Source organism: Lactuca virosa, chromosome 2 (genome assembly GCF_052849685.1).
Source record: "Lactuca virosa cultivar CGN04683 chromosome 2, Lactuca_virosa_CGN04683_v6, whole genome shotgun sequence".
Classification (NCBI taxonomy): Eukaryota; Viridiplantae; Streptophyta; class Magnoliopsida; order Asterales; family Asteraceae; genus Lactuca; species Lactuca virosa.
Genome location: NC_136427.1, coordinates 103,696,198 through 103,723,059, shown reverse-complemented (window position 1 = coordinate 103,723,059; position 26,862 = coordinate 103,696,198). Strand labels below are relative to the sequence as shown.

The window sequence follows — 26,862 nt, the reverse complement described above, 5'->3', positions numbered from 1 at the left end:
TAGGAGGAGTTTATGGACTCTTTTAGTCCAAAGAATGGACCTTTTGATGAAATCTCGTGTTTGAGCTTAGGGTTGCCACCCTCAGAGCTAAAAAGGTCCCATAAACAGTAAAGTCTCTATCTTGAATGTCTTAATGGGTTCATGCATGCGATCTAGCCCTCTTTATGGAAGTGGAATATCATTTTGGGAGTTTGGGTTTGTTTGGGCCATGTAAAGTCACCAAGTCAGTGACTTTATGGATTAAGACATGGAAATGGACTTGGATCTATGTTTGTAGCTTCTAGAGTAACATATTAAGCACTTAATGGGAAAGTGACTTAACAGGGGGAGTACGCTGAGCGTACATGCATGTGCGCCCAGCGTACACACCATTTGGCTAGTACGCTTAGCGTATATAGGAGTACGCCTCACGTACTCTGTCAGTTTGGGCTTCGTGTTAATGGGCCTCAGATTTGGGCCATGCTTGGGTATTTGGGTTTGAATGGGCCATTATAAGTCAGAGAATATGGGTCAAGGAATATAATTTGGGCTTAGGGTAAGGCCCATTAAGGAATTGGGCCCAATGTAGCAAATTGGGCCATTAGTGGGCCACTAGTGGGCTTGGGAAGCTCACCTAGTGTTGGGTATTTTATGCTATGGTTTGGGCTTTGGTTATGGACCGGGATGGACTAGGGGTAAAATGGTCATTTTACCCTAAAGAGAATTATTGAATTGGACTAAGTGATATGTTGGTATTGATAGCTTGGGGAGCCGAAGGATCAGCAGTTCGGGAAGTTCCAGTTAGCAGCCAGAGGAGTTTTCAACAGGGTTCAGCAGTGCGAGGTGAGTCTCCTCACTGTATGCATGGGTCTACGGCCACAATGCCGGCCTATTATGTTTGTGTATAGTAGGAAGACCCGGGGGTTAGCCCTAGGCATTATTATGATATATGTTCCAGATTACGATACGATGTCTGGCGAGGCCCGAGGTATGTTAGTATGCTAGAGGTCTTTGTGAATCTTGCATGTGTCGGTAGTATGTTTCTGGACCAAGGTTCGATGCCGTGCGAGTCCCAAGGAATGTTAGTATGCTAGTTATACTTGTTGACAGTGTGACACTTGTATGTGTCTGGTAGGGGGGTGAGTGTGGGCGATGTCCCGTATCTCATCACCAGCCAAGTATGGACGGGGTTCCGTATCTCATTAGTACTAGAGCAGGGGCGAGGCCCGAGTTAGGAGGAAGGTGAGTGTGGGCGGGGGCCCGTATCTCACTATCAGCAGGAGCGTGGACGGGGTTCCATGACTCATCAGTAACAGGACAGGGGCGAGGCCCAAGCCTGGCGAGGCCTTAGAACAGGAGTATAGTAGAGTATGTTTAGCTATTTGTTATGTGTTATGTTATATGTTTGTATGTGTTTAGCGGGCGAGGCCCAGAGAGAGGCGGGCTTAAGAGAAATAGATCTGTTTACCGAGCGGGGCTCTATGCCAGGCGGGGCCTGATGCCGGAGCAAGTCCGATGCCGGGCAAGTCCCGATGCAGCGGGCGGGGGCCCAGTATGTGGTTATGTATGTGGTATGTGGTAAGTTGGGGAACTCACTAAGCTTCGTGCTTACGGTTTTCAGTTTTGGTTTCAGGTACTTCCAGTAGCAGAGGGAAGAGCTCGGGGTGATCGTATGGCACATGCCAAGAAGTTTTAGTCTGGGATGTTTACTCTGATAAAATAAATATGATTGAATTGATACTTGAATCATATAATGATTTATGTATGACTTGATTATGGTTGATTAATGATTTTAAAACAAAATTTTTGGTCATGATTTTTGGGACATTACAACCAGACTGCATCTTCATTCTTTCCCAACACAGCATGGAATCGATACTTCATGCGTCGAAACTCCTCCTTATCCTTGAAATTGTTTGCAAGCTCGAATTGTTCATCACAAAACATCATTAGATTTATTAAAAAATCTAACTGATTGACATCAGTGTTCTCAATGTCATAAATCTTCTTAGGTGTTTTGCTAAATGAATACATCTCACCCGACAAAATTGTGGCTTCGATGTATTCATAGTTGTAGTGCTTAGCAGGATCACCTTTATTCATACCAGGAGGATCATTTTCTCTAATTCGGAGTATGCTTTGGATCTGCCTTTGTTTCTCCAATTCTTGTTCTATTGCTGCTTTCTTCTCTTCAGCTGAGGGTTCATGTACGATACCCTTCCCTTTATTTTGTAACTTTTCTATGGTAGGAGGTGGTTTCGAACTTGATCCTCCACCAACAGAACCACCAATAACGATTCCTTTTGCTATAGGCCTTGTTGTTATTGTTGTGGAATTCGAAATTGTTGAACCGATTACTAATGAAATAGGAATTTGAGTTGAAGAAACTTTTCCCACTACCTTTGCATCTTCTTCATTTTTCTTTGAAGAGCTACCACCCATTCCGAACATAGCTCCCCTGCCAACACCTATCATCTCTTCCCCTTGCACCCCTATGGAAACAGGTGGGGCATCCGTTGCCAGAATAGTCAGCAACTTCGATAGAGGGGTTAACTCCTTTTGAATAGTCGATTCAAGTAAAGAAAACTTCTGTGAAAGAAGCTCAGGAGTTATTAACGAAGATGAAACCAAATTTGTTTTTAACACCAGACCCTTCAACTCAACCAACAATTGATTAATATTTGAAAAACTTTGAACATCATCAACTACCATCTTATCAACCTTCGGGCCAAGAGCTTCAAACAACTTGACAAACTGTAACAACATCTGCGATGATATCAACTTCCTGATGAAGAGATGATAATCTTGTTGTAAAACAACAATCTCTTTTCCCATATATTCCCTTAGTTCTTGAAGTTTGAAATTGACATCTTCACGAAATTTCTTCACATCTTGAATAAACATGATATGTCTCTCCTTTGCCACAGTCGTTAATTCTTTTAGATCAGAAGCAAAATTCGATGACTGTGCCATCACCCGTTTCTCGTTATTTCGATCAACATCAGAAATAGCTTCATGAAGTCTGTTTTCTTGACGCTTTAGCATAATATAAAATTCGAGACTTGACACATAATGTTTATCCCCTCCATCAGCTTGAATTTGCAAAAGTGAATTAAGCTTTCTATTAAGAACTTTAAATTGCTTCCCGATAAGTAACACGTTATCCGAAATGTTTTCCTCTTCCGGATCAAACTCGATATGTGCAAAAGTACCATCAAAATCATTATCATCATCATTCTGAGCTTCCTCTTCTTCATGAGTGATAGGTGGATCAGTGGATTGGGATGAAAACAAGGATGTAATGGGTTGATCGATAATGGTGTCGAATGTGGGTGAGTGGGTAACAACAGGAGTAATAGAAACAGATCGAGGTAAAGAAATAGAATTGTCGATTGTTGAAGTATCGAGGGTAGAGGAAATAACAAGATTAGAAGTACCTTGATCTGGAAAAGTTTTGAAATTTGACACCGGAGGTGGGGTAACAACTATCTGCTCTGGTGTAGAAACTTTCGTTGAATCATCAGATGTTTTGACAGGATCAGTAGAAAGTCCAGTATTCTCGGCATTCAAATCGAGAATAACTTCCTCTTCCGTAGAATCATCATGAATGACCAACTTTCGAATTTCCTTCTTCTGCTTTTTCGAAAGATGTTTTTCCATGTCTTCTGCCCTTCTTTTGTTTGAGGCAAGAGAACCTGGGACTTGAACTTCTCGAAAAATAACCCCTTTTCGATTAATATGAGGTTTGACTTTGTGCGTAGTAGAAAAACTTCGTGACTTTTCATATGAGCGAGATGATTTGTGAGCCATCTGTTTCAATTTCTTCAAAACACCAGACTTCGAAGGTAAAGTAGTAGTCTCTGGTTGAGATACTTCAGGTTTCTTGACAACAACCGGAGGTTGCTCACTATGATCTTGCTTTTTAGGTTTAACAACCTTTGTAGCTTTGGTAGGTGACAGTTTCGAAGGACTCTCAGCATTACTCTTCTTTGATCCTCTCTTCGTCTTCGAAGGACCAACATTAGGAGGTAGTAACACTCCAGTTTCGACAGCTAGGTTAACAGACTTTAAGTAGTTTACCAACACCGGATGAGCTGGATTGATTTTTCGAAGCATCGCATCAAGAATGCGAGCAACCGTGGGAAAAATATTAACATCATCCGCAACTGTTTTAGGAACATGAAACAGTGAAAATGTTGCAGTCTCCTCATTCTCAGGAACAACGATCCCCTCCTTCTCATATACAAATCTTAAGATAATGCTCCAGTATCGAGCACACGAGATTCCATCTATAGCATTAGTATTCCCAATACTTTTGACAAACTCATTCCACAACTAAGTTGCATAATCCACCTGTAAGTCGTAGTACAACCCTGCGACCATTGCATATACCTCCAATCTACCCTTGTCTAACCCCATAGTTCTTCCAGTTAGACAACGAAGATAGTTACCAAAGAAAAAATTCCATAAACATGGTAACCCAGACTTCTTGAATTCACTTATTTTGGTAAGAGGAGGCTGATAACCCATTTCATTAAACATGTAAGCTCATTGGTTACCTTGTAGAAAGGTTCAGGATTGGGTATACCAAGAATTTGAACAAAGATCTTCTTCGACAAACGAAACTTCTTCTCATTCAGGAGGGAAAAAGTAACCGTGTTCAAAGTTTTGCTGTATGTAGCAGTAGACCCGACAAGAGTTAGCCATGAAACAGGTACATGAAAAGCATCAAACATCGCCTTAGACAAAACAGAGTGTTGAAGAGCAAGAATAAGAATCTGCAACTCCTCGGGATACACAGAAACATCGCTTTGAACTTGGAAATTTGTGCTCTGGATCTTCATCAATGGTTGCGAGGTGGCATCATCGGTGGTTTGGGATGGATCAACGGTGGTGTGCGGAGCAGCCATTGCCATTGTTAGAGTTTGAAGAACAATGAAGGAGACAAAGAGTGCGGAAGATTTAGGGATTTCAGAAAGCGTAAAATTGGAATGATCCCCAAAAACCCTTTATATAGATGACCACAAATTTGAATTTGAAGCGGTTTCAGCATTAATTACTGCTGACGTGTCTCCTTGAAAGTCGTACAAGTCCGCTGATAAAGTAGTCACGTCTGAGAAAGTAATCATCACTTTTCCTTGAAACTCGGGTTGGAATACAAAACGTTACATCACACAGTCTGTTAACATGCCCCAAGAAAATGAGAACCATTGGAAACCTACGGAATGGAGGTTGGGCTCTTTCACTTTTGGGTTTAAAAGCGAAGTCATATTCCAGACTATCGAAATCATCAGCATGAGTTGGTATTACTCAGAACCTCAATGATTTTGTGAGTGAAATGTTTTCCAAAGAAAAAGATAAGAAGAAATTTAAGAAAATTTTGGATCTGTGATGTCAAAAAAATTTCGACACAAAGACAGTTAGATCACAGACAAAGATCACTTCATTTAACTTCAAGAGAGAAGTTAAACTGCTTGTGTGGTTTCCCGTGAATTACAACCGACTACTTGTAGAGAAGTATCGAAGGGATTCTTTTATCATGGTTTCGAAGGTAGCTTCAAAATTTCGTTACAATGCACTACTAAACATAAGAGTGCAAGTTGTGAACGAAATTACCTGTTTAACCAGTGTAGTCAGTGACAGGTAGGCTGAAAGGACCCCTTTCATAATTTTACATCATATTACTCCAAAACATGGTACATGCATATTTATAAACAATATTTTACATTGATAGTTTAATTACAAAAGACTGGATACAAACCGACTAAGTTTTAGTATATTACATAACTACCCAGGAAATTATAATTTTATACATACATGATCACTAAAAACAAAAGTAATATTATTAACTATTCTAAATCTTCCAACAGTATATGTCTATACTGGATCCTTATTACCTGCAATAGTTAAACACTGAGAGGGATAAGCGGTGACGCTTAGTGAGTTCAAAAATAGATACAATATAACGTTATGCCATATATATATACCAATATGACAAAAGCAAAGAGGAACAAAGAACAACAAAGGCAGATGAGTATCATATGTCATGCTTTCCATATCAATAAATGATATGATTCAAAGATTTACAATCAATGAGATACAACAATTTCAACTTGATATACATCAATAAGACTTTTGCCCAAGTGGCACAGAAAATAAACTATTTCTGAATAAACATTTTGCTAGAATTTACAGGTTTTCAGCCCTATCTAGCATTCTGCCAGTGCCAAAGTGATGCTTAATCATACACTTCATGGTCAAAGGCTACATACCAGTACCCAAGTGATGCTTAGTCATTCACTTCAAGTCAAAGGTATAGCACATTTTCATAAAAACACGGGAAAGCATATTGAACATATAACACATAACATACAATTGTTCCTATAATTTGAACTCACCGTGAAATAACCAGATGTTAAAATAGTAATTTGGGCAGCACTTCGTTCCTATAAATAATTTTCTTCGATGAAAACCGGGAGCTTTATTGAAAACCGGGCCTTGCGAGGGTTGAGCTTCAAACCGAAAAGATAAATTTCTCAGGGTCTTCGGGCACTTCAGGACATTTTTCGGGTGTTAGGTATGATCCCGGGGCTTCGGGGGATGCTAAGTAGCTTAAAGGAGGGTTTAATGTGTAAAAAGTATGAATTTTCCAACCAAAACTAGGAGGGTTCGCACCTCCCTTTATATAGGGGAGGCTTCGGACCGAGGAGAGAAGAGGGAGGACATGCAGCTCAGCGAGGGCGAGCGGGAGGAGCACGTGGCTCGCATGCGAGGGGCCAGGTGGCTCGCTTCGGACGCCTCCACCATGAAGAAACGCGTCGGTCTCGGACGGGGCCGCGCATCAGATAAGTCAGCAACTTCGGACACGGGGCAGCATGCGAAGATCCGGATGACGTGGCTGATTCTAGGCCTTGCATGCATGCGAAAATTCTCGGATTTTGTGCCCTAATCTTCAAAAATTCATATCTTTTGCATACGAGCTCCGTTTTTGACGTTCTTTATATGCACGTGTAGGTGGGATTATACTCTACAACTTTCGTTTAGACTATGTCAGCTAGTTTTGACTTTATTTTTAATATTATTATTTTTAACAGACCGGGACAGGAAAATCCGTTAAAAAATCATAACTTCTTCATCCGATGTCCGTTTTCGTCTGTCTTTTTACTGTTGTACTACTATTGACGAGACCGTCGATTCTCATTTAGGTTGCATCAGCTAAAAATCACTGGATCTTTATTTCGAGTTTTTAGCTGTCTACTACTATTGCGAAACTTAGAAAAATCATAACTTCCTCATACGAAGTCAGATTTGGACGTTCTTTCTATGAAAATTCTCGGTTTAACGAATACTACGACTTTCATTTAGATCACTAAAGCTAAAAAGTAGTTTATCGAAAACTCACTTTTTACGCTAAATAGTGTTTGCCGGTTTTTTCGCGGATCTTCGATTGGTCATAACTTCTTCGTTATAACTCGGATTTCGATGAGGTTTTCGCCTAAATGTTTCTAACGAAATTATCTACAACTTTCAATAATAAAATTTTACTTATTTAAAATTTTATATTTTCGTTAAATTTCAATATTTGACATTTGATTGGAATCTCGTAAGACTTCCAATATTTTCATAGTGATTCTAAACATAGTTTTACTTCATTTCTAGTAAAAACTATCTGTTAGAACTCAACGCTCAATATCATATAATATTTCATAATATTATTTATTTTGAAACTACAAAACACGATAACTGAACGTGTATGTTACAAATACCTCCTCCTTTTGAGGATTTCGTCCCCGAAATTACAACGATTAAAACAAATGGGGATATTTCACTCTAATCTCATTCTTATTTTTCCAAGTATAATTTGGGCCTCTATGGTGTTTCCACTTGCCAAGCACCAACTCCACTTCTTTATTATGTAGATTAGTCGTTCTTTCGTTTACGATTTCTTCAGGCTCTTCTACATATCTTAACTTATTATCTAGTTTCACCTCGGATAATGGAACCGCTTCATCATATATGCTTAAACATTTACGTACATAACTCACATGAAACAAATCATGAATAATGATGTGTGTAAACCCAACTAGTTTTAATCCTACTTTTTAATTATAAAATAAACACACAAAGGCAGTGGACCTATCAATTGTGGTAAAGTTAAATAAGTAGGGTATCGAACACAGGGAATGGAAAATTAAAACTAAAAGCTAATATTATCTAAAAATTAAGTAATGAAGGGGGTTTTCTCTAGTTTTCCAAGACTAGAAACTTACTAACTAATACTTAGATTAATTAACTAAAAACTAGATAAGCAAAGATTCAACTAAATTCAAAGTTAAATAAGTAGGGTATCGAACACAGGGAATGGAAAATTAAAACTAAAAGCTAATATTATCTAAAAATTAAGTAATGAAGGGGGTTTTCTCTAGTTTTCCAAGACTAGAAACTTACTAACTAATACTTAGATTAATTAACTAAAAACTAGATAAGCAAAGATTCAACTAAATTCAATAATGAAAGGAACTTCTGTTTAGTTCAACTCAATTGATCCTATGGTTGACATTATGGCAATAGTGCAATGGATTGATTTTTCTGTTGGCTACCGATTCAAGTGATTAGATTCACGTTCGCTGCACTAATCCTTAGAGAACAAACTAACTCAAACAGTGGCCAATTGTCTAATTTAATTCAATTCACTAGATTATTTATTCGGGTTAATTAAGACTTGTAATGGTCAACTAAATTGGTCCTTTAGTTAACCTCTTGTTGATGGTCATCACACAAGCTCACACATGAATTTACCTATTTTTCTTATTAATTCTAGTTTCACATTCACTAATCCTAATCATATAATAAAGTGTTCACATAAATCATATGAGGTAAACAATTAAGAGATGTTCATGCAGCTTAATTATCTTCCTATTAACATAAAAATAGTTATCATTCACACATAAGGTTCTTTAACAAGCTAGAATCAACAAAATCACCCATATTAAATCAATCCTACCATAAATCAAACCATAGTCTCAATATTGTCTCCCCAAACAGAAGTTAAAAGTTTTTAGCTCATGATTGGAGCAATTGACAGCATAAAAACGAAATCTAAATGTCTAAACATGATGAAAAACAATAGATTGAATTAAGAATAATGAAAATTGCCTCTAATCTCCTTCGGAATTGGATTTAGGGTTTTTTCTTTGTTCTCCAGGTCTCTTCTGACTTTAATTCACAGCTTGCTTCTCCCCAAGGGTTCCAGAATAATTTGTGTCGATCTGAAAAGTCGTTTTTATAGATTCGCCCCGACTCGTCGAGTCCATCCCTTAATTCCCGTACACAGTAAGTCAAGGAGTTCTTAGCTTCTCGAATATTCGTATCGACTCGCCGAGTAGTCGACCTTACTCGCTGAGTACCTTGTGTTTTTAGCAGTTTTTCTTCTTTGCTCAACTCCCAAGCTCCCAACCGCTTCTCCTGCTTCTTTTTGCTTCCGAGCTTCGCTTTTGGACTGAAAACACAATTCAAACACTCTTAGGTATCTTTTGTCCATAATATGCAATTAATTAGTTAATAAATGATAAAAATCTTTACTTAATATAAGACTAAATATGCAAATATCAAAATACCCCACACTTGACTTTTGCTTGCCCCCAAGCAAAACTGAATTTTAGTACATTAGAATCACATAAGACAACTCCAATCGAACCCAACCATTACGCCAAAACCGCAACGCGTGCATTTGTGTCTAAAATTTCCTTAAAACCCCCCCCCCCCCCAATATTCCAAATACTTACAATCCTCATAAACATTCACCCACTTATCCCGAACAATGCTCATTTTATGCATCCCTCCGAATCCATCCGCAGAAAACCTCCTATCCTCAAGGTATTTTTGGTTGAGCAACCCAAGCATACATAACCTAGAAAATTACAACTTTTCGATACCACTATGGAGCTATTGGAATTCTTCACTTCTTTGATAATTTGATCTTGATTTCTTTGAATTCACCACCTTCTTTGATTTGATTTTTGGTATCTTCAACTTTTGAACTTTTGGAATTTTGATCTTTTGATCTTCACTTTGATTGCTCCAAAATTCTTACAACTTTTCTTGTAATTCTCTCTCTCTTTTTTTTAACATGTACCTCACTTTTTTCCACTCAAAAACCCTACATGCTTAAGCAGGGGCGCTCGACTTCAACCTTTATTGGCTAAAGATAATAATTTTCCTAGATCACGATGCTAAACATATTGCATCCTTCGGGCTAAGCGAGGTCGTGTTTTTGTCCCATGATTTCACTGGAATAAGGAAGCCACAAATGCACTAGAACGTATATAGGCTCAACTAAATATTTGGGTCTTCATGCAATTATCAACATAATTCCAACATGGAATCCTAATTACTTTTACCAAAATTTTCTACATTAAGTCCTAAGCAACATTTTTGGTATGCAATTTTTTTTTAAAATATACCTAAATTAGGATATTAGGATTCTAAATTTACTAAGATGTAACCAACCCCCTACCCCACACTTAATTCATGCAATGTCCCCATTGCATACTAGGCATAAAAAATACGAAATATAGAGAGAATTGGAACAAACTCCCCTGGGGTAGCAGTCGCGAAGCTGATTCTCTTCATTTAAGCTCCTACTTTGAATGACCTTAGACATAGGAACAGCTCATCCATGTCTTGGGTGTCATGTCGCATGTGGGTAGCTCCAAATGTGCAGGAAAGATACTGTAAAATCTTCAGGAATTGATTGCAAAGATAAAGTGGTCAAATGGTGTAACGAATATCAACTAAGCATCAGCCTTTTAGGTTGAAAAATGAATGACTCGTCGAGTCTGGTAACTGCACTCAGCGAGTAATAGCGCGAAAAGCACGAAATCGTGAAAATATACTGGGACTCGTCGAGTCTGGTAACTGCACTCGGCGAGGCCTTGCTGGGTGAAAAAAAAATGAACTCTGATTTGTATCCAGCTTTTGGTGGACTTCAAAAACTCCCCCTTGCTTCAGTAACCATTCACTCATGAACCCCTTTAGAACCGGACTCAACACCTAGACTGAATACGTCGCCCTTTCTTGACTCTTTCCATAGAACAACGACGAACTTCGCCCCCAAGACAAAAAGTAATACTTCTGGGATTATAATAATCATTCACACCCTGGGAATGTATTGTGGAAAAGAACTCCAAGCACAGCTCACGATAGATCGGTTCCTGAATACGGAAGACGCGACTCCATCCATCACACGTGATGGATACCCCATTATGGATAAACGTCTTGACTATATAAGGAGCCACCTCCTTTTCGTAACGAACTCTCCCCAACCATTCCCAATCAATTGTATTGGGAACACAAATCTCTTTTTTCTGGAGTTCTGCAAGCTTCTTCTTCCACTTAGTTCTTGTTGAATTTGAATCGATTCATGGAAAATGCAACCAAGGAAAATCCCCTTGACTTCCTCGAGAGCCTTGACCCCGTGAAAACATGTTTCTGCAAAACAAATAACAAACAATCCAGAAAACACAAAAACAAAATCAAACTGGGTTCTCGACTGGACTCGTCGAGTCCACGATCGACTCGGCGAGTCTGATGAACTGCGAGTCAGTCGACGGGTAGGTGAAATTTCACTCATAAAAACTCAAAATTGGTCCAAGGGTTTGTCCAGGAATGTGCATAAGGTGTATTAGTGCAAGAACATCCATCAAAAACACCATAATTAAACCAAAATTAAAACCCTAAAAATTCTAAAATTTCAAAAACGAGTTTTCTACCAAATTAACACTTCCATTCATCTAAAAATCATTACTTTAACAGAAATAAAGAAGAAATTAAGTACCTTGCTTGATGAAATTTGAAGAAAATTGGAGGAACTGGATGAGTGCTTGAGAGAGAAAAAGAAGAGGCGCACGACGAGTGTGGCTGAGATATGTTCAAATTAGGGTAAAAAACCCTAGTTTTACCAGATGTAAAAATATAATTATTATTATTATTATTATTTTCAGTAAATAAAGGCGACTCGTCGAGTCAGGGTCCAACTCGGCGAGTCGAGTCGCGGAATGAAACTTATCTGGATTCTGAATAGACTCGTCGAGTCAGGGTACCAACTCGCCGAGTCACTTGCAGACATTTCAAAAATTACATCATTTTGTCATTTCTTCGTAAAAAAAATGTTCAATCCACCCCACACTCAGGCCATGCTTATCCTCAAGCAAACATTTTTGATGAATTAGAAGATGAAAACAGAAAAGTCCTAAGAAAATCAAACAAAAACTAAAACGAAAGAGATAAAGAAAGCAAACTCTCATAACGGATTGCCTCCCGCCAAGCGCTTCTTTTTGAGGAGTCTTTAGCTGGACTCCCTCCCATTCTACGTTTCTTCGTCTTCCTGCATTGGGAATGCACGCCTAATCTTTTGCGGTTTATACTTTGTCTTGTAGGCGTGTATCTTCCTCTTATATGCCCGTCGCAATTCTTTTTTTTTTCTTTGTGGTATCTTCTTCAATTGCCTGCTTGATCCGTTTCCCATCCTTCCTTTTCTTTACCCCATTCTTTAGCCCCATCTTTTGTACTTCTCCTTCTTCAAACGTGATTACTTCATAATTGGAAAAGACTCGGGCTCGAGGTTTGACTAACTTGATTTCTCGATTAGCCATATGTGACTCAATGGATGAGTTATTAGTATCATCATTCCCAGCCTTTGCATTCTCCTTTTCTCCCAAACTTGCCTCCTTATCAAGTCGCATTTCTTCATCTCTTTGTATCACCGTATCAAGGTAAGCTACTTGAACATATTGGAAGTTACAATAATTTTTAACAATTTCGCCTTTTGCTGCTGGACCTTCCAAAGGATCTGGAAGAATCTTCATGTCGAGAGCAGGAGAAGAAGTAGTAAACAGTGGGTGAAGATTGTCCGCATTCTGGAGGTTTTCGGCTGGACTCGTCGAGTCTGTCGATGCGACTCGGCGAGTCGATGCGTATTCCACATATTCCATTGATTCTTCTGGATCAGTTCCCTCCAACAACTTCTCTATCTCCTCTAAGTCTTGTTCAGCATCAAAATTTTCTCCAGAAGATAGTAGAAATTTATTTGGATCTTCTTCTTGTAAGAGTGCAAGTTCTTTTTGTAGCACTTCATCATCCAAATCAATAGAGGAAACTTCTTCTTTTCTTGTTTCTTCTTGCTTAATCTCTTGTATAGCCTTAAACACTGCTGATTCATCTCCTACCCTCAATGTTAGTGTGGACTCGCATACATCTATCAATGCACATGCGGTATTTAAAAATGGTCTCCCCAAAATAATTGGAATTTTGGGGTCTTCTTCCATGTCAAGCACTACAAAGTCCACGGGAAATACAAATTTGTCAACCTTTATGAGAAGATCTTCACAAACACCTCTTCGACGAATGATTGTCTTATCTGCTAGATGGATCTTCATGTTAATCGGCCTTGGATCTGGTAAATTCAACTTCTTGAAGAAAGAGTATGGCATTAGATTAATACTTGCATACGAATCGGTCAATGCTTGAGTAGCAAGTATATTTCCAAATTGACAAGGAATCGAGATGCTTCCCGGATCGCCCTTCTTTTCGGGTAGCTTATCTAATACTAATTCCGCTACTTCAGCCATATCTTTTCTAGCAGCAAAGAGACCCTTAAGCAAGTTTAAATATTTAGGTGTTTGAAGCATCGTTTCAGCAAATGGGATGTTGACTTGAAGGGCTTTAACATGTTCCATGAAAGTTCTGTACGCTTTAGCCTTTTCGTCAGGTATGGCTCGAATTGGGAATGGCAAAGGTGGCCTATAAGGCTTTAAGGAAACAGCAGTTTTGTCATCAGACCTTGGACTCGTCGAGTCCATTAGAGGGACTCGGCGAGCCGTGTCGGGTTTAGCTGAACTCGAATCTTCTATCTTTTCTGCATGCACCTTAGTTGAGACCTTTTGTGCAGGGGTCAGATGAGTGATAATTTCCCCAAAACTAGTTGTTATAGCCTTCACGTTCTCCATTCGTGGATTATTCTCGGTTTTACTTGGAAGTTCACCTGGTCTTCTCTCGTTCACTTGTTGTGCAAGGTGCCCTAGCTGTTTCTCAATGTTGAGAATAGATGCTTGCTGATTCCTAAGTATTGTTCTGGTCTCTTGTATTGCAGCATCATGATCATTGTGTCTCTTCTCAGACGCAACTATAAATCTAGTAAACATCTCTTCCAAGTCGGCTTTCCTTTCCACCGCCGGTTCTTCCTTTTGATAGAAACCCCTCTCTTTTTGTTTGTATTTCTCTTCCTTTGCCTTTTTGTATTCTTCGTACGGGAGCCATTCCTTCTTGGGTTTCCGCCAATTTTCATCGTATCTGTCGCCACTTGAATAGAATACTTGCGCCTTCTTGTTTCCATTCTCATCCAAGTCACAATCTTTAGTTAGGTGAGGTCCCCTACAATTTTCACATCCTACCCGAATAACATGGATTGTTTGATCCATCTTTGTCATTCTCCTATCTAAATTGTCTAGTTTAGCTATCATTGCTGCCATGCCATCGTTAACCGTGTTCACTGCCCCCCTACTTACTTCATTTCACGGGTTATGGTATTCTCTAGAGTGTTTAGAGAACTCTTCAATTAATTCTTTGATCACCGGGGGTGCCTTCTTTGTGAGCGGGCCTTGCGAGTCAAGTAATTGCCTTGTTGTAACATTAACCCCATCATAGAAGATGGAGACTTCTTGTTGGCTATTAAGGTCATGGTGTGGGCAATTTCTTAGTAGACTTTTGTACCTCTCCCACGCCTCATAAAGGGACTCTCCGGGTTGTTGTTCAAATTTAGCAATAGCCTTCTTCAACTTGGCTATTTTAGAAGGTGGGAAAAAATGGTCAATGAATTCTTCTTTCATCTTAGCCCATGTGGTGATGGATCCGGGAGGGAGTGACTTGAGCCAATCTTTTGCAGCACCCTTGAATGTAACTGGAAGCATGCGAAGTAGCTGGGTCTCGCGAGGCACATTTGGAACATTAAAGTAATCAGCTACATCATTGACTTCATCCAAGTGTTTATAGGCATCTTCGTGATCTTTCCGTAGAAGGGAATCTCCTTTAGTTGATCAAGTATGTGACCCTTTAGTTCGAAAGTAGCAGTAGCGGGAATTGCGGGTTGCACAAGTCCCGGGCCGGTATCGTCACGCATCTTCTTCTTCCATTCCCCCATGGGGACTTCATCAATGTTAGCCATGAGAATAGCTAATTCGTCGTCGGAATTAGAAACGTGCCCGAATGTAGGGTCTTCTTCTCCTTCAGTTTCGTATTCGGTGTCCTCTTTAATCGGGTCTTCTATTGCTATAGAGGCGCTGGAAGCTCCTGATTTGCTGCTCTTCTTCTTGTTGAAAACAGATTTTAGATTCTTCAAAGGCGAGCTCCTTGAAGAAGTGGTTTCGCCAACGATTTTTCCTTTGTTCTTCTTTAAAGCAGACTCCGGATCGTCAAGTGGAGGAACCAGTGGAGTGTTAGATCCTCTGGTCATAAAACAACTGCAAACAAAACAAAAAAAACGCGTAAAAAGAACAAAAATAAAATAAAAACTAAAACTGTCAAACAGCAGTGAACTCGCCGAGTAGCTTCGAGTGCACTCGGCGAGTAGGCTGTATGAAACAGAAAAATTTAGACAGAATTAAATAAAACCAATAAATACTAAAACCTAACCTACTTACTGAATTACTAAAAAAATAACTTTGCGCAAGAAAAACTCACACAAAGGATCGATAAAATTAGGAATTAGATTTAATTTTTGAACCGTTCCCCGGCAACGGCGCCAAAAACTTGATGTGTGTAAACCCAACTAGTTTTAATCCTACTTTTAATTATAAAATAAACACACAAAGGCAGTGGACCTATCAATTGTGGTAAAGTTAAATAAGTAGGGTATCGAACACAGGGAACGAAAAATTAAAACTAAAAGCTAATATTATCTAAAAATTAAGTAATGAAGGGGGTTTTCTCTAGTTTTCCAAGACTAGAAACTTACTAACTAATACTTAGATTAATTAACTAAAAACTAGATAAGCAAAGATTCAACTAAATTCAATAATGAAAGGAACTTCTATTTAGTTCAACTCAATTGATCCTATGGTTGACATTATGGCAATAGTGCAATGGATTGATTTTTCTATTGGCTACCGATTCAAGTGATTAGATTCACGTTCGCTGCACTAATCCTTAGAGAACAAACTAACTCAAACAATGGCCAATTGTCTAATTTAATTCAATTCACTAGATTATTTATTCGGGTTAATTAAGACTTGTAATGGTCAACTAAATTGGTCCTTTAGTTAACCTCTTGTTGATGGTCATCACACAAGCTGACACATGAATTTACCTATTTTTCTTATTAATTCTAGTTTCACATTCGCTAATCCTAATCATATAATAAAGTGTTCACATAAATCATATGAGGTAAACAATTAAGAGATATTCATGCAGCTTAATTATCTTCCTATTAACAGAAAAATAGTTATCATTCACACATAAGGTTCTTTAACAAGCTAGAATCAACAAAATCACCAATATTAAATCAATCCTACCATAAATCAAACCATAGTCTCAATATTGTCTCCCCAAACAGAAGTTAAAAGGTTTTAGCTCATGATTGGAGCAATTGACAGCATAAAAACGAAATCTAAATGTCTAAACATGATGAAAAACAATAGATTGAATTAAGAATAATGAAAATTGCCTCTAATCTCCTTCAGAATTGGATTTAGGGTTTTTTCTTCGTTCTCCAGGTCTCTTCTGACTTTAATTCGCAGCTTGCTTCTCCCCAAGGGTTCCAGAATAATTGTGTCGATCTGAAAAGTCGTTTTTATAGATTCGCCCCGACTCGCCGAGTCCATGACCGACTCGTCGAGTCCATCCCTTAATTCCCATATACGGTAAGTCAAGGAGTTCTTAGCTTCTTAAATATTCGTATCGACTCGCCGAGTAGTCGACCTTACTCGCCGAGTACCTTGTGTTTTTAGCAGTTTTTCTTCTTTGCTCAACTCCCAAGCTCCCAACCGCTTCTCCTGCTTCTTTTTGCTTCCGAGCTTCGCTTTTGGACTGAAAACACAATTCAAACACTTTTAGGTATCGTTTGTCCATAATATGCAATTAATTAGTTAATAAATGATAAAAATCTATACTTAATATAAGACTAAATATGCAAATATCAAATACCTGCCAAATCTTCTTGTAATTCTAAGCGGTATGCTTGTTTACCAATCCTCTGGATGATTTTGAAAGGACCAACAAATCTAGGACTTAGTTTTCTTTTCTTCCCAAACCGCATAATGCCTTTCCACGGGGATACCTTCAGCATTACGAAATCACCCACCTGGAATTCTATGGGTCGTCTCCTCCTTTCTGCATAGGACTTTTGTCGATCCTGAGCCGCTTTCATTATTTTTCGTACAATTTGAATCTTGTCAGTGGTATCTTGAATCATTTCAGGGCCTCCAAGGATTTTCTGTCCTTTTTCACGCCAACATAATGGAGTACGACATCTACGTCCATATAGTGCTTCATATGGTGGCATTTTGATTGAAGCGTGGTAACTGTTATTATATGAAAATTCGACAAGAGGTAAGTATTTGTCCCAATTACCACCGAACTCCAAGACACATGCACAAAGCATATCTTCTACTGTTTGGATCGTTCTCTCCCCCCGACCGTCTGTCTGGGGATGATAAGCTATACTGAGAGCAACTCGAGATCCCAGTTCATGTTGCATACTCGCCCAAAAATGAGAAGTGAAGCGAGTATCACGATCGGAAATAATATTTAGTGGAACACCATGTCTTGCAATAATTTCATCTAAGTATACTTGTGCATATTTCTCCATTGGAGCCGTTTCACGCATGGGAAGAAAATGTGCGCTCTTAGTCAGCCGGTCGACAATTACCCAAATGCTATCATTCTATCTAGCAGTCTTTGGCAATTTGGTAATAAAATCCATGGATAACTCTTCCTATTTCCACACGGTAACACTAAGGCTTTCTGGAATTCCGTAAGGCTTTTGGTGCTCTGCTTTGACTTGTAAGCATACTAAACATTCTTGTACGTATCTTCCAATGTCTTTCTTTAATCCAGGCCACCAATAATCAGCTTTTACATCATAGTACATTTTACTTGTACCAGGATGTATTGATAGCTTAGACTTATGAGCTTCATCTAAAATCTTCTTTCTTAATCTACCAATCTTTGGAATCCATAGCCGATTCTTGAATACCTTCAATCCTCGTGGATCATCAAGTAAAAAATCAGTATAATTTACTATCCCCTATTTCTTCACATTTTCTGGCTTTAAGGCTTCTACTTGCCATTTATCTAGTTCATTTAAAATAGTGAACTTTACTGTAGTGTGAGTAATAGCATAACACACACTATTATGATAAACCTTCCTGCTAAGTGCATCGACAACTACATTGGCCTTTCCAGGATGATACAGGATTTCACAGTCATAGTCTTTGATCAGCTCCATGGCTTGCTGTTGTCTCATATTCAAAGTTTGCTGACTGAATATATACTTGAGACTTTTATGGTCAGTAAACAATTGGCATTTTGTACTAAAAAGATAATGTCTCCAAAGTTTTAGGGAAAATACTACTACAGCGAGTTCGAGGTCATGGGTGGGATAATTATTTTCATACTCTTTCAGTTGTCTTGAAGCATAGGCTATTACTTTACCACGCTGCATCAATACACAACCGAGTCCCAACCTTGAAGCATCGCTATACACAGAAAAATCATTATCACCTTCTGGAAGTGATGAGATCGGAGCATGAGTCAAAAGATCTTTTAGAGTTAAGAAAGCTTTTTCTTGGGCTTCACCCCATTCGAACTTTGCTTCCTTTCGTGTAAGACTCATGAGAGGTACATGTATACACGAAAAATATTTAATGAATCTCCGGTAATATCTCGCGAGACCCAAGAAACTACGAATTTCAGAAGCATTACGGGGCGCTTCCCAATTATGAATGGCTTCAATTTTGGTAGGATCTACGGATATACCGTCACTTGAAATCACATGGCCGAGAAATTGAACTTGGCGAAGCCAAAATTCAAATTTCGAGAATTTAGCATATAGTTTCTTCTTTCGAAGAAGTTCTAATATTTCATGAATATGAATGGCATGATCAGATTCAGACTTGGAATATATTAGAATATCATCAATGAATACGATGACAGATTTATCGAGCATTGGATGACATAAGCGATTCATCATATCCATGAATACAGCAGGAGAATTTGTCAGACCGAACGACATGACAAGAAATTCATAATGTCCATATCGAGTACGAAAAGCAGTCTTTGATACATCCTGCTCGTGTACTTTCAACTGATGATAGCCAGATCTCAAATCAATCTTCGAGAAATAGCTAACACCCTGAAGTTGATCAAACAAATTGTCAATGCGAGGTAGTGGGTACTTGTTCTTGATAGTTGAAGAGTTGAAAAACTCTTAGATCGATTACATCTTCAACAGGTTAAATAATAAAAGCAAACAAACACAATCAACATGATATAGAGTCAAGTAATGCTTAATGATTCAAATGTAGTCACGCCTCAGCAGAGCTCGATTAAGAACTTCCACTGTAGAGGCGAGCTAGGGTTTTCAGTACAATAATCAGAATAATAATTAAAGCGCTACCAATAAAGGATGCATGCATGCACCTTAAATACTAAACCCTAATAAAACACACACGGTTGGACAGGCTCAAACCGGATAACAAAACTAGGCTAAGGACCGAGCCCAAGGACGCAACACTATTAGACCCAACAATCTTCCCCTTTGCGTCAAAAGAGGCGAGAGACTACTTCGGTAGAGTGACCTTGACCTGCTTCACAACCTTGAACAGCTGAGGGATGATCGCAAGAAGTGTCTGCCGAAACTGAATGTACCAACGAAGCATATCGGTGAACAACTTCTTGTCAGCTTCACTGTTTTGATTACACCTGTGTATGATCTCCAAAATGTGCTCCAAGCAAGCAGTAGAGAACATGTGCTTGTCAATAAGAGCGAACATGCACTTTTGACCTTTGACCCTAATGAACATCACTGTATGAAACTTAGGATCGATTTTGCCCTTGATCATTGCATTTACATTGCCAGTTCTTCCAATCGGTTTTATCGAAGTTCGCTTGTGAATGGCAAATGCGATTTCTTGATCCATCTTTGCTACTTCGTGAATGTAACAAACAAGCATTCGCTTGACGTGATCAATGATCGGCTGATACTCCTGAGGACTAGACAACAAAATATTGTTGAGGAGTATCCAGTCGTGTGGGTTCAAGTTCGGTAGATCAGCCAGGGAAATAGTATGGACCGAGCTATCCAAGCCTCGGGTTACTTTGAATTTAACATTAACAAATTTCCCAGCCGAAGAGGGCTTCAATACTTTGACCGTTGTAATCTTCTTTGTGCTCCATGTCAAGTATTGTGGCTGAGCAAACTCTAGATAAAACTCCAATAAATCCCGATCTACCTTCGGGTCTGGAGAGGGAACGACAACCGTTGAGTCAAAGCAATGGAAGATAAATGCCTTTCGGGTGATTGGCATATCGAATTGAGCATCCTTCGAGTTCTCAAGACCGAACGACATAACAGGTTCAAGCCAGTGAGTACTCGGTTCATCAATGACTTCCCTCTGGAGCGATTCAATGGTCCATTCCGTAAACATGGACTTCTTTTTCTCTAAGAGTTCTTTTTCTTTTAACTCTTTCTCCAAAAGATTCATCTTCTCCCGAATCTCTTGATCAGTAGGCTTGATTTTCTGATGAGGTTTAGAAGGATTCCCTTTCATGATGTCTTCAATATCATCATCATCATCTTCATCATCTTCTCCAATATTCTTCTTTTTCTTTTCCCTCTTACTGACCGAAGCTACATTATCCTTCGGTCCAGCAATAGCTTTTGGTTCTGGAGAGGGTTGACGTTGAGCCTTGCCAGCCTTGCCTTGAGGAACCTTTTCCCCCCTTGTTTCGGAAGAACACTAGTCTCCGGAACACAAATCTCTTCCTTCAAAGTCCAGAGAGACTTCAAAGTGCTTGTTTGGATTCCCGTTGAATTATGATCAAGTACTTGTTGAGAAGAATTGAAAGGCATTTTTTATATATATAAGGCTATTAAGGGTGGCTTTCGCTTCAATTCTGGTTTCCGATACTTGATATAAGACCGAAAATAGAACGAAGTACTTGTGAGACCGATGTGGCCTGTTAAACAAGTAGGTTTGGAACATATTCAGTAACTTGTTGATAATCGTTAAGTAGAAATCTCAAAAAAATAAAATAAAAACTGGATCCTTTGGGAAGAAAAGTCATGGTGCAAGACATTTTCATAAGGATCTCTCAAAATAAAAGGAGATTTCAAGGTACTTCCACAAAAGGGGTTTCGTTAATTCAAAGGTGAAAGCTAGAACATATAATTGTTCACCGTCAATGCTTTAAAGGTTTTGAATTTTTGGGTTTCACTTAGCACGTAGTGGCACGAAACTAAGATCATTAACACATAAGTTGTGTAACCTTAAACCTTAGTGGAAATGCTGAGAGTCTCAAGGGTTACATTTATGAGATGAAGTATGATGGAGAATGAATAAGAGGTGGTAAAAGAGCCGAATGTACCTCTGCTACGAAAGATAGACTAACCAGAAAAACTCTTAACTTCATTGAAGAAGAGTAAGGTAGCTCATGATTAGAGTGAATTTGACAGCCTGATTGGGAAGACATGATTGGTATATATCAAGTCATTAAGGCTTCACTCAAAATCTTTTGAGGCTTGGGTCAACATGCAGCAGCATGCTTCTAGGGACACTTAGCTAGTACATAGTTAAAGAATTATACCTGCCCCAGCTTCGTCATGAAGAATGGTCCTTATATACAAATTATATTAAGAGTAAAGAAAATTACAATAAAATGAAAGAAAATATTTTTGAGTTTTGAAGTTTCTGAAAAGAAATAAAACAAAAAAAAATATTTTTGAATTTTATAAGGTTTTCTGAAAATGAATTAAAACAAAAGGAGAAATATTTTTGAATTTTAGAAGGTTTTCTGAAAAAGAATTAAAACAGAAAGAAAATATTTTTGAATTTTGAATTTTATGAAAATAAGAGGAAAAAAACATAAAATAAATTGCGAGAAAAGAGTATACATACTGTACAACCGAAACCATCTTTTGGAGATGAGAAGTGAACCGAGCCCGGTGAGACCGAACCCGAAATAGGCCGAGCGTTCGGTTAATTTCGGTTCTAGGAAGAACCGAACCCGAAATGGACCGACCGTTCGCTCTATTTTGCTTCCAACTTTTATTGGGATAAACGAGATTTCGGTACAGATTCAGCTTCCATCATTCTTAAGCCTTGTAGGATTTTATTAAAACTTGCTTCTGGCAAGGCCTTGGTGAAGATGTCAGCCAATTGATCAGTGGTCCTTACGAAATGAATTTCAACGTTACCATCTTCCACATGATCCTTGATAAAGTGATACCTCAGTGCTATGTGTTTCGTCTTTGAGTGTTGCACTAGGTTATGACAAATCCTAATTGCACTCTCTGAGTCACAATATAGAGGGATTTTCTTCATGTTCAGGCCGTAGTCTCGAAGTTGACTTTGTATCCAAATGACCTGAGATGTGCATGATGCAGCGGCTATATATTCTGCTTCGGCAGTGGAGAGAGACACACAAGTTTGTTTCTTGGATTGCCAGCTAACAAGTTTGCCGTCCATAAATTGGCATCCTCCAGTGGTACTCTTTCGGTCCAGTCCACATCCCCCAAGATAAGCATCTGAGAATGCTTGGACAAAGAACCCTGATTTGGCAGGGTACCATAAACCAAGAGAAGAGGTTCGCTTCAGGTACCGAAAGATGTTCTTCACAGCTAGCAGGTGAGGTTCATGTGGATTTGCTTGAAGCCTGGAACAATAACAAATAGAGAACATTATGTCTGGTCGACTTGCTGTTAGATACATTAGAGACCCTATCATCTGACGATAAAGAGTCATGTCAGCAGCCGGTTTGTCCAGAGAAGGTGTTAGCTTTGTGCCAAACGCCATAGGAACCTTTACTTTCAAATCTCCCATCATTCCAAACTTGGCGAGCAAGGTCTTCGTGTAAGCCTCTTGATTAATGAAAATGCCTTCGGGTCCCATGCCCTTGGTGCTTGCTTGAGACCGTAGACTGTCTTGTCCAGAATGTAGCAGTGATCTGGATACTTCTCGTTCACGAAACCCGGTGGTTGCTCCACGTACACCGTCTCTTCCAGTTCTCCATTTAGGAAGGCACACTTCACATCCATTTGGAATACTTCAAAGTTCTTGTGTGCAGCATAGGCGAGAAAGATACGAATCGATTCTAGCCTTGCTACTGGAGCGAAGGTCTCTTCGTAATCTATGCCTTCTTCTTGACAGTAACCTTTCACAACTAATCTTGCCTTGTTGCATATCACATTTCCTTCCTTATCCATCTTGTTCCTGAAAACCCACTTTAATCCAACCACAGAAGCATCCTTTGGTGTTGGAATCAGTCTCCACACTTTATTTTGCTCGAACTCATTGAGTTCGTCTTGCATCGCCTGTACCCAATCAGAGTGATCGAGTGCAGTCTTGATCGTCTTTGGTTCGACTTTGGAGACGAATGAATTAAACATGCAACATTCTACTTTAGAGAAAAGTGCATTTTGTTTTGCTTTCAGTTGTGATCATGTGAGAACCTTTTCTGTCGAATCACCAATAATTTGTTTTTGTGGATGATCTTTGGTCCATTTGGTGAGAGGAGGGTAACTAGGATCATATGAGGGATCCAGTTCAGCATTCACTTCTTCTCCAAATTCTAACTGAGTATCGTCATCGTTTGTATTCGCATTCTCCCCCTCGAATGAAGATACTTCCTCAGTCTCAGGCTCAGAATTCTCCCCCTGGACTTGATTTTCGGTTGGAATGAATGATGATGAGCTCTCCCCCTGGAATGGTGAATTTTGGTTATGTTGAAAGGACGGACCCTCCCCCTGAATATGAGAACTATCTGTTGGAGGTTCGCTTGTGTCTGGTTTTTCAGTTGTTACTGGTTCTTCTTCTGCCATTTTCTTCGCAGCATCATCGATTATCTTCTTCAAGTTATCTACCTTGTTGTCTGCAGCTTTAGATTCAGAGAGAATAGCCTTTTCTGGTTCATCAAATAGCAGCATGTATTGCTCAAAGAGGTTTGAAATTGGTACCGTAACCTGACCAGATTTTGGAAATATTTCCTCCACAGAGCCTTCGGTTGTCTTCAGTTTCTTGACGTAGTTATCATCGAAGGTGACATAATAGGTCTCCTCTATTTTCTTTGAACGCTTGTTGAGAACCCTGTATGCTTTGGAGGTTAAGGAATAACCCAGAAAGATTCCTTCGTCTGCTTTGATATCAAACTTGTTTCGGTGCTCCTTGGAATTGAAGATGAAGCATCTTGAACCGAACACGTGAAAAAACTTTACATTAGGCTTTCGGTTGTTCAAGATCTCATAAGGAGTGATGGAGAAACGTTTGTTGAGATAAGATCTGTTCTGTGTAAAACATGCAGCAGCAATGGTATCAGCCCAGAAATATAGAGGTAGAGAAGCGAAGATCAGCATGGTTCGGGCTGCTTCACATAAAGATCGGTTTCGCCTTTCGATAATTCCATTATGTTGTGGAGTGTATGGAGCCGAGAAGTTATGAGTTGTTCCCTTCTCTGCAAGAAAATCTTCAAAGTCTTTGTTCTTAAAGTCCAACCCGTTGTCGCTCCTTATATTTCGAACTATCTTCCATAGTTGAACTTCTATCTGCTTGATGAAGAGTTTAAGCTTGGGAGTGGCCTTTGATTTCTGCTTCAAAAAGAACACCCAAGTAAACCGAGAGAAGTCATCCACTATAACAAGTATATACTTGTTACCGCCAATACTTTCGATTGAAGATGGACCACATAAATCAATGTGAAGTAATTCAAGTGGTTCAATAATTTTCGTATTGACTCGAGAAGGATGACTCTGTCGACTTTGCTTTGCCATTTCACATGCAGCACACATGTGTTCTTTATCGAACTTTACAACAGGAAGACCTCGAACATGATCCCCAAGCACCAGTTTGTTGATGTCTTTAAAATTGAGATGAGAGAGTCTTCGGTGCCAAAGCCAACTTTCGTTTGACTGAGCCTTCGTTAGTAAGCAGATTGCTGGTTTCCCTCGTATGGGATTGAGATTCAGAGGGTACATCTCTCCTTTTTGCTTTGATTTCAGCAGAATATTGTTTGTCTTCTTTTCAATAATCTCTGAGCCATCGTCATCGAACGAAACTTTTAACCCAGTACCAACTACCAGTTGAGAAACATTGATAAGGTTCTGTTGTAAACCTTCAACGTACGCCACTTTTATTATCGAGAACTCTCCATTGGTGATCATACCATAACCTTTAATCGTGCCAAAAGAATTATTACCATACTTGACACTTCCACCATTTGTTAAGGACCGAAACTCCCTTAACTCTTCCCTTCTTCCTGTCATGTGACACGAGCAACCACTGTCAATGTACCATTCATCGTCAAACTGCTCGTCACGAATTACCTGCAAAAATTAAGCAGATTTAGGAACCCAAAGTTTCTTGGGTCCTTGTGAGCCTTTTACAGAACATGGAATTGTAAGAGAAACATCAACTAAAAAGGTCCTTTTTATTAAGGTTGTTTCATCTTTTCTTTTTAAGGTGAAAACTTTGATTTTATCTGATTTGAGTACTTTAGGTTCAGTTTTAGAATTTGAGAATTTGACGTTGGCAGACTTTCGGTTCTCGAAATCGGGTTTATACGACGTCTTCTTTGCGTTTTCTGGAAAGAGCTTTCCTTTTCCCTTTCGATCATTCTGTGAGTGAGGATGAGAATGAGAAAGATGAGAGTTGGGAGCAGAGTTAAGCATTCGGTCATTGTTCTTACTTGGTTGAGAGCCGAAACTACTTGCCCTTCGGTTCCTCTCATTTGTTGGTCTAGGACTGAAACCACCCTTTTGGTTTCTCTCATCTTGAGGACCGACACTTCTTTTTCGGTTGTTGTCCGTCTAAGGACCGAAACTTCTCTTTTGGTTGCTGTGTCTTTGTGGACCGATACTCTGTTTTCGGTTGTTTTGAACCTGGGGACCAAAAATCTTCTTTCGGCTGTTTTCATTATGTTGAGCGCAAGAAGCTGAGTTTGCTTTTGCTTCTTCCTTTGACGTAGAGGGTTTTTCATAGCGAACGTAATTAGGTTTTTGAGAACGCCAAAACTGTTTCCTTTCAGTGAGATTCTTCTTGTATCTCAAATTTCGTTGATGCTTTCGTTCTAACACCTGTTTTGGATTTTTGTGGATGTTGGCCTTTTTCTTTGGTCCTTGAGCATGAGTTTCACGCTTTAGCGAAGAGGTTTCGCTTGACATCATGACCGGTTCGCCTGAAGGAGTTTTGGTACCACTTGTGCTGGGCACATCAAAGCTTGTAGGATCATTAAGTGGTTCTGCCACATACCTTCCTTTTACTCTCCATGATGTTTTCGTGGATAGACCGACTGTTTCATCAGCATTATCAATTGGTGCTGACCAGAAAAACTCGTCACAGCCATCAGCATTATCTTCTGCTACTAATGCTGTCAGTTCGGCTGTCTGTTGCTGAGTAACTCCATGAACTTCATAAACTTGATTTGGAGTCGTTTGGACCTTTTGATATAGAACAACCTTTTCCTTAAGGACTTTGGTTTTGTCTTTGGATAAACAAGCGAACTCAACAGAATTTTCAGAAATAAGATTTTTGTTGGTTTCGGGTTCGCTCTTGACAAATTCAGAATAATCCACCTCATATTCTACAGATATTACACTCATATCATCATCCTCATTGAATT

At 39.1% G+C, this 26,862-nt stretch overlaps 1 non-coding gene across 1 annotated transcript; it reads left to right on the top strand.

The window, feature by feature from the left end:
* Positions 1–14,709: 14,709 nt before the first annotated feature.
* On the top strand, positions 14,710–14,816 carry LOC145162077 (small nucleolar RNA R71). Its single transcript, XR_013738934.1, has one exon. It is a non-coding gene; the product is annotated as a small nucleolar RNA R71 (small nucleolar RNA).
* Positions 14,817–26,862: the final 12,046 nt, after the last annotated feature.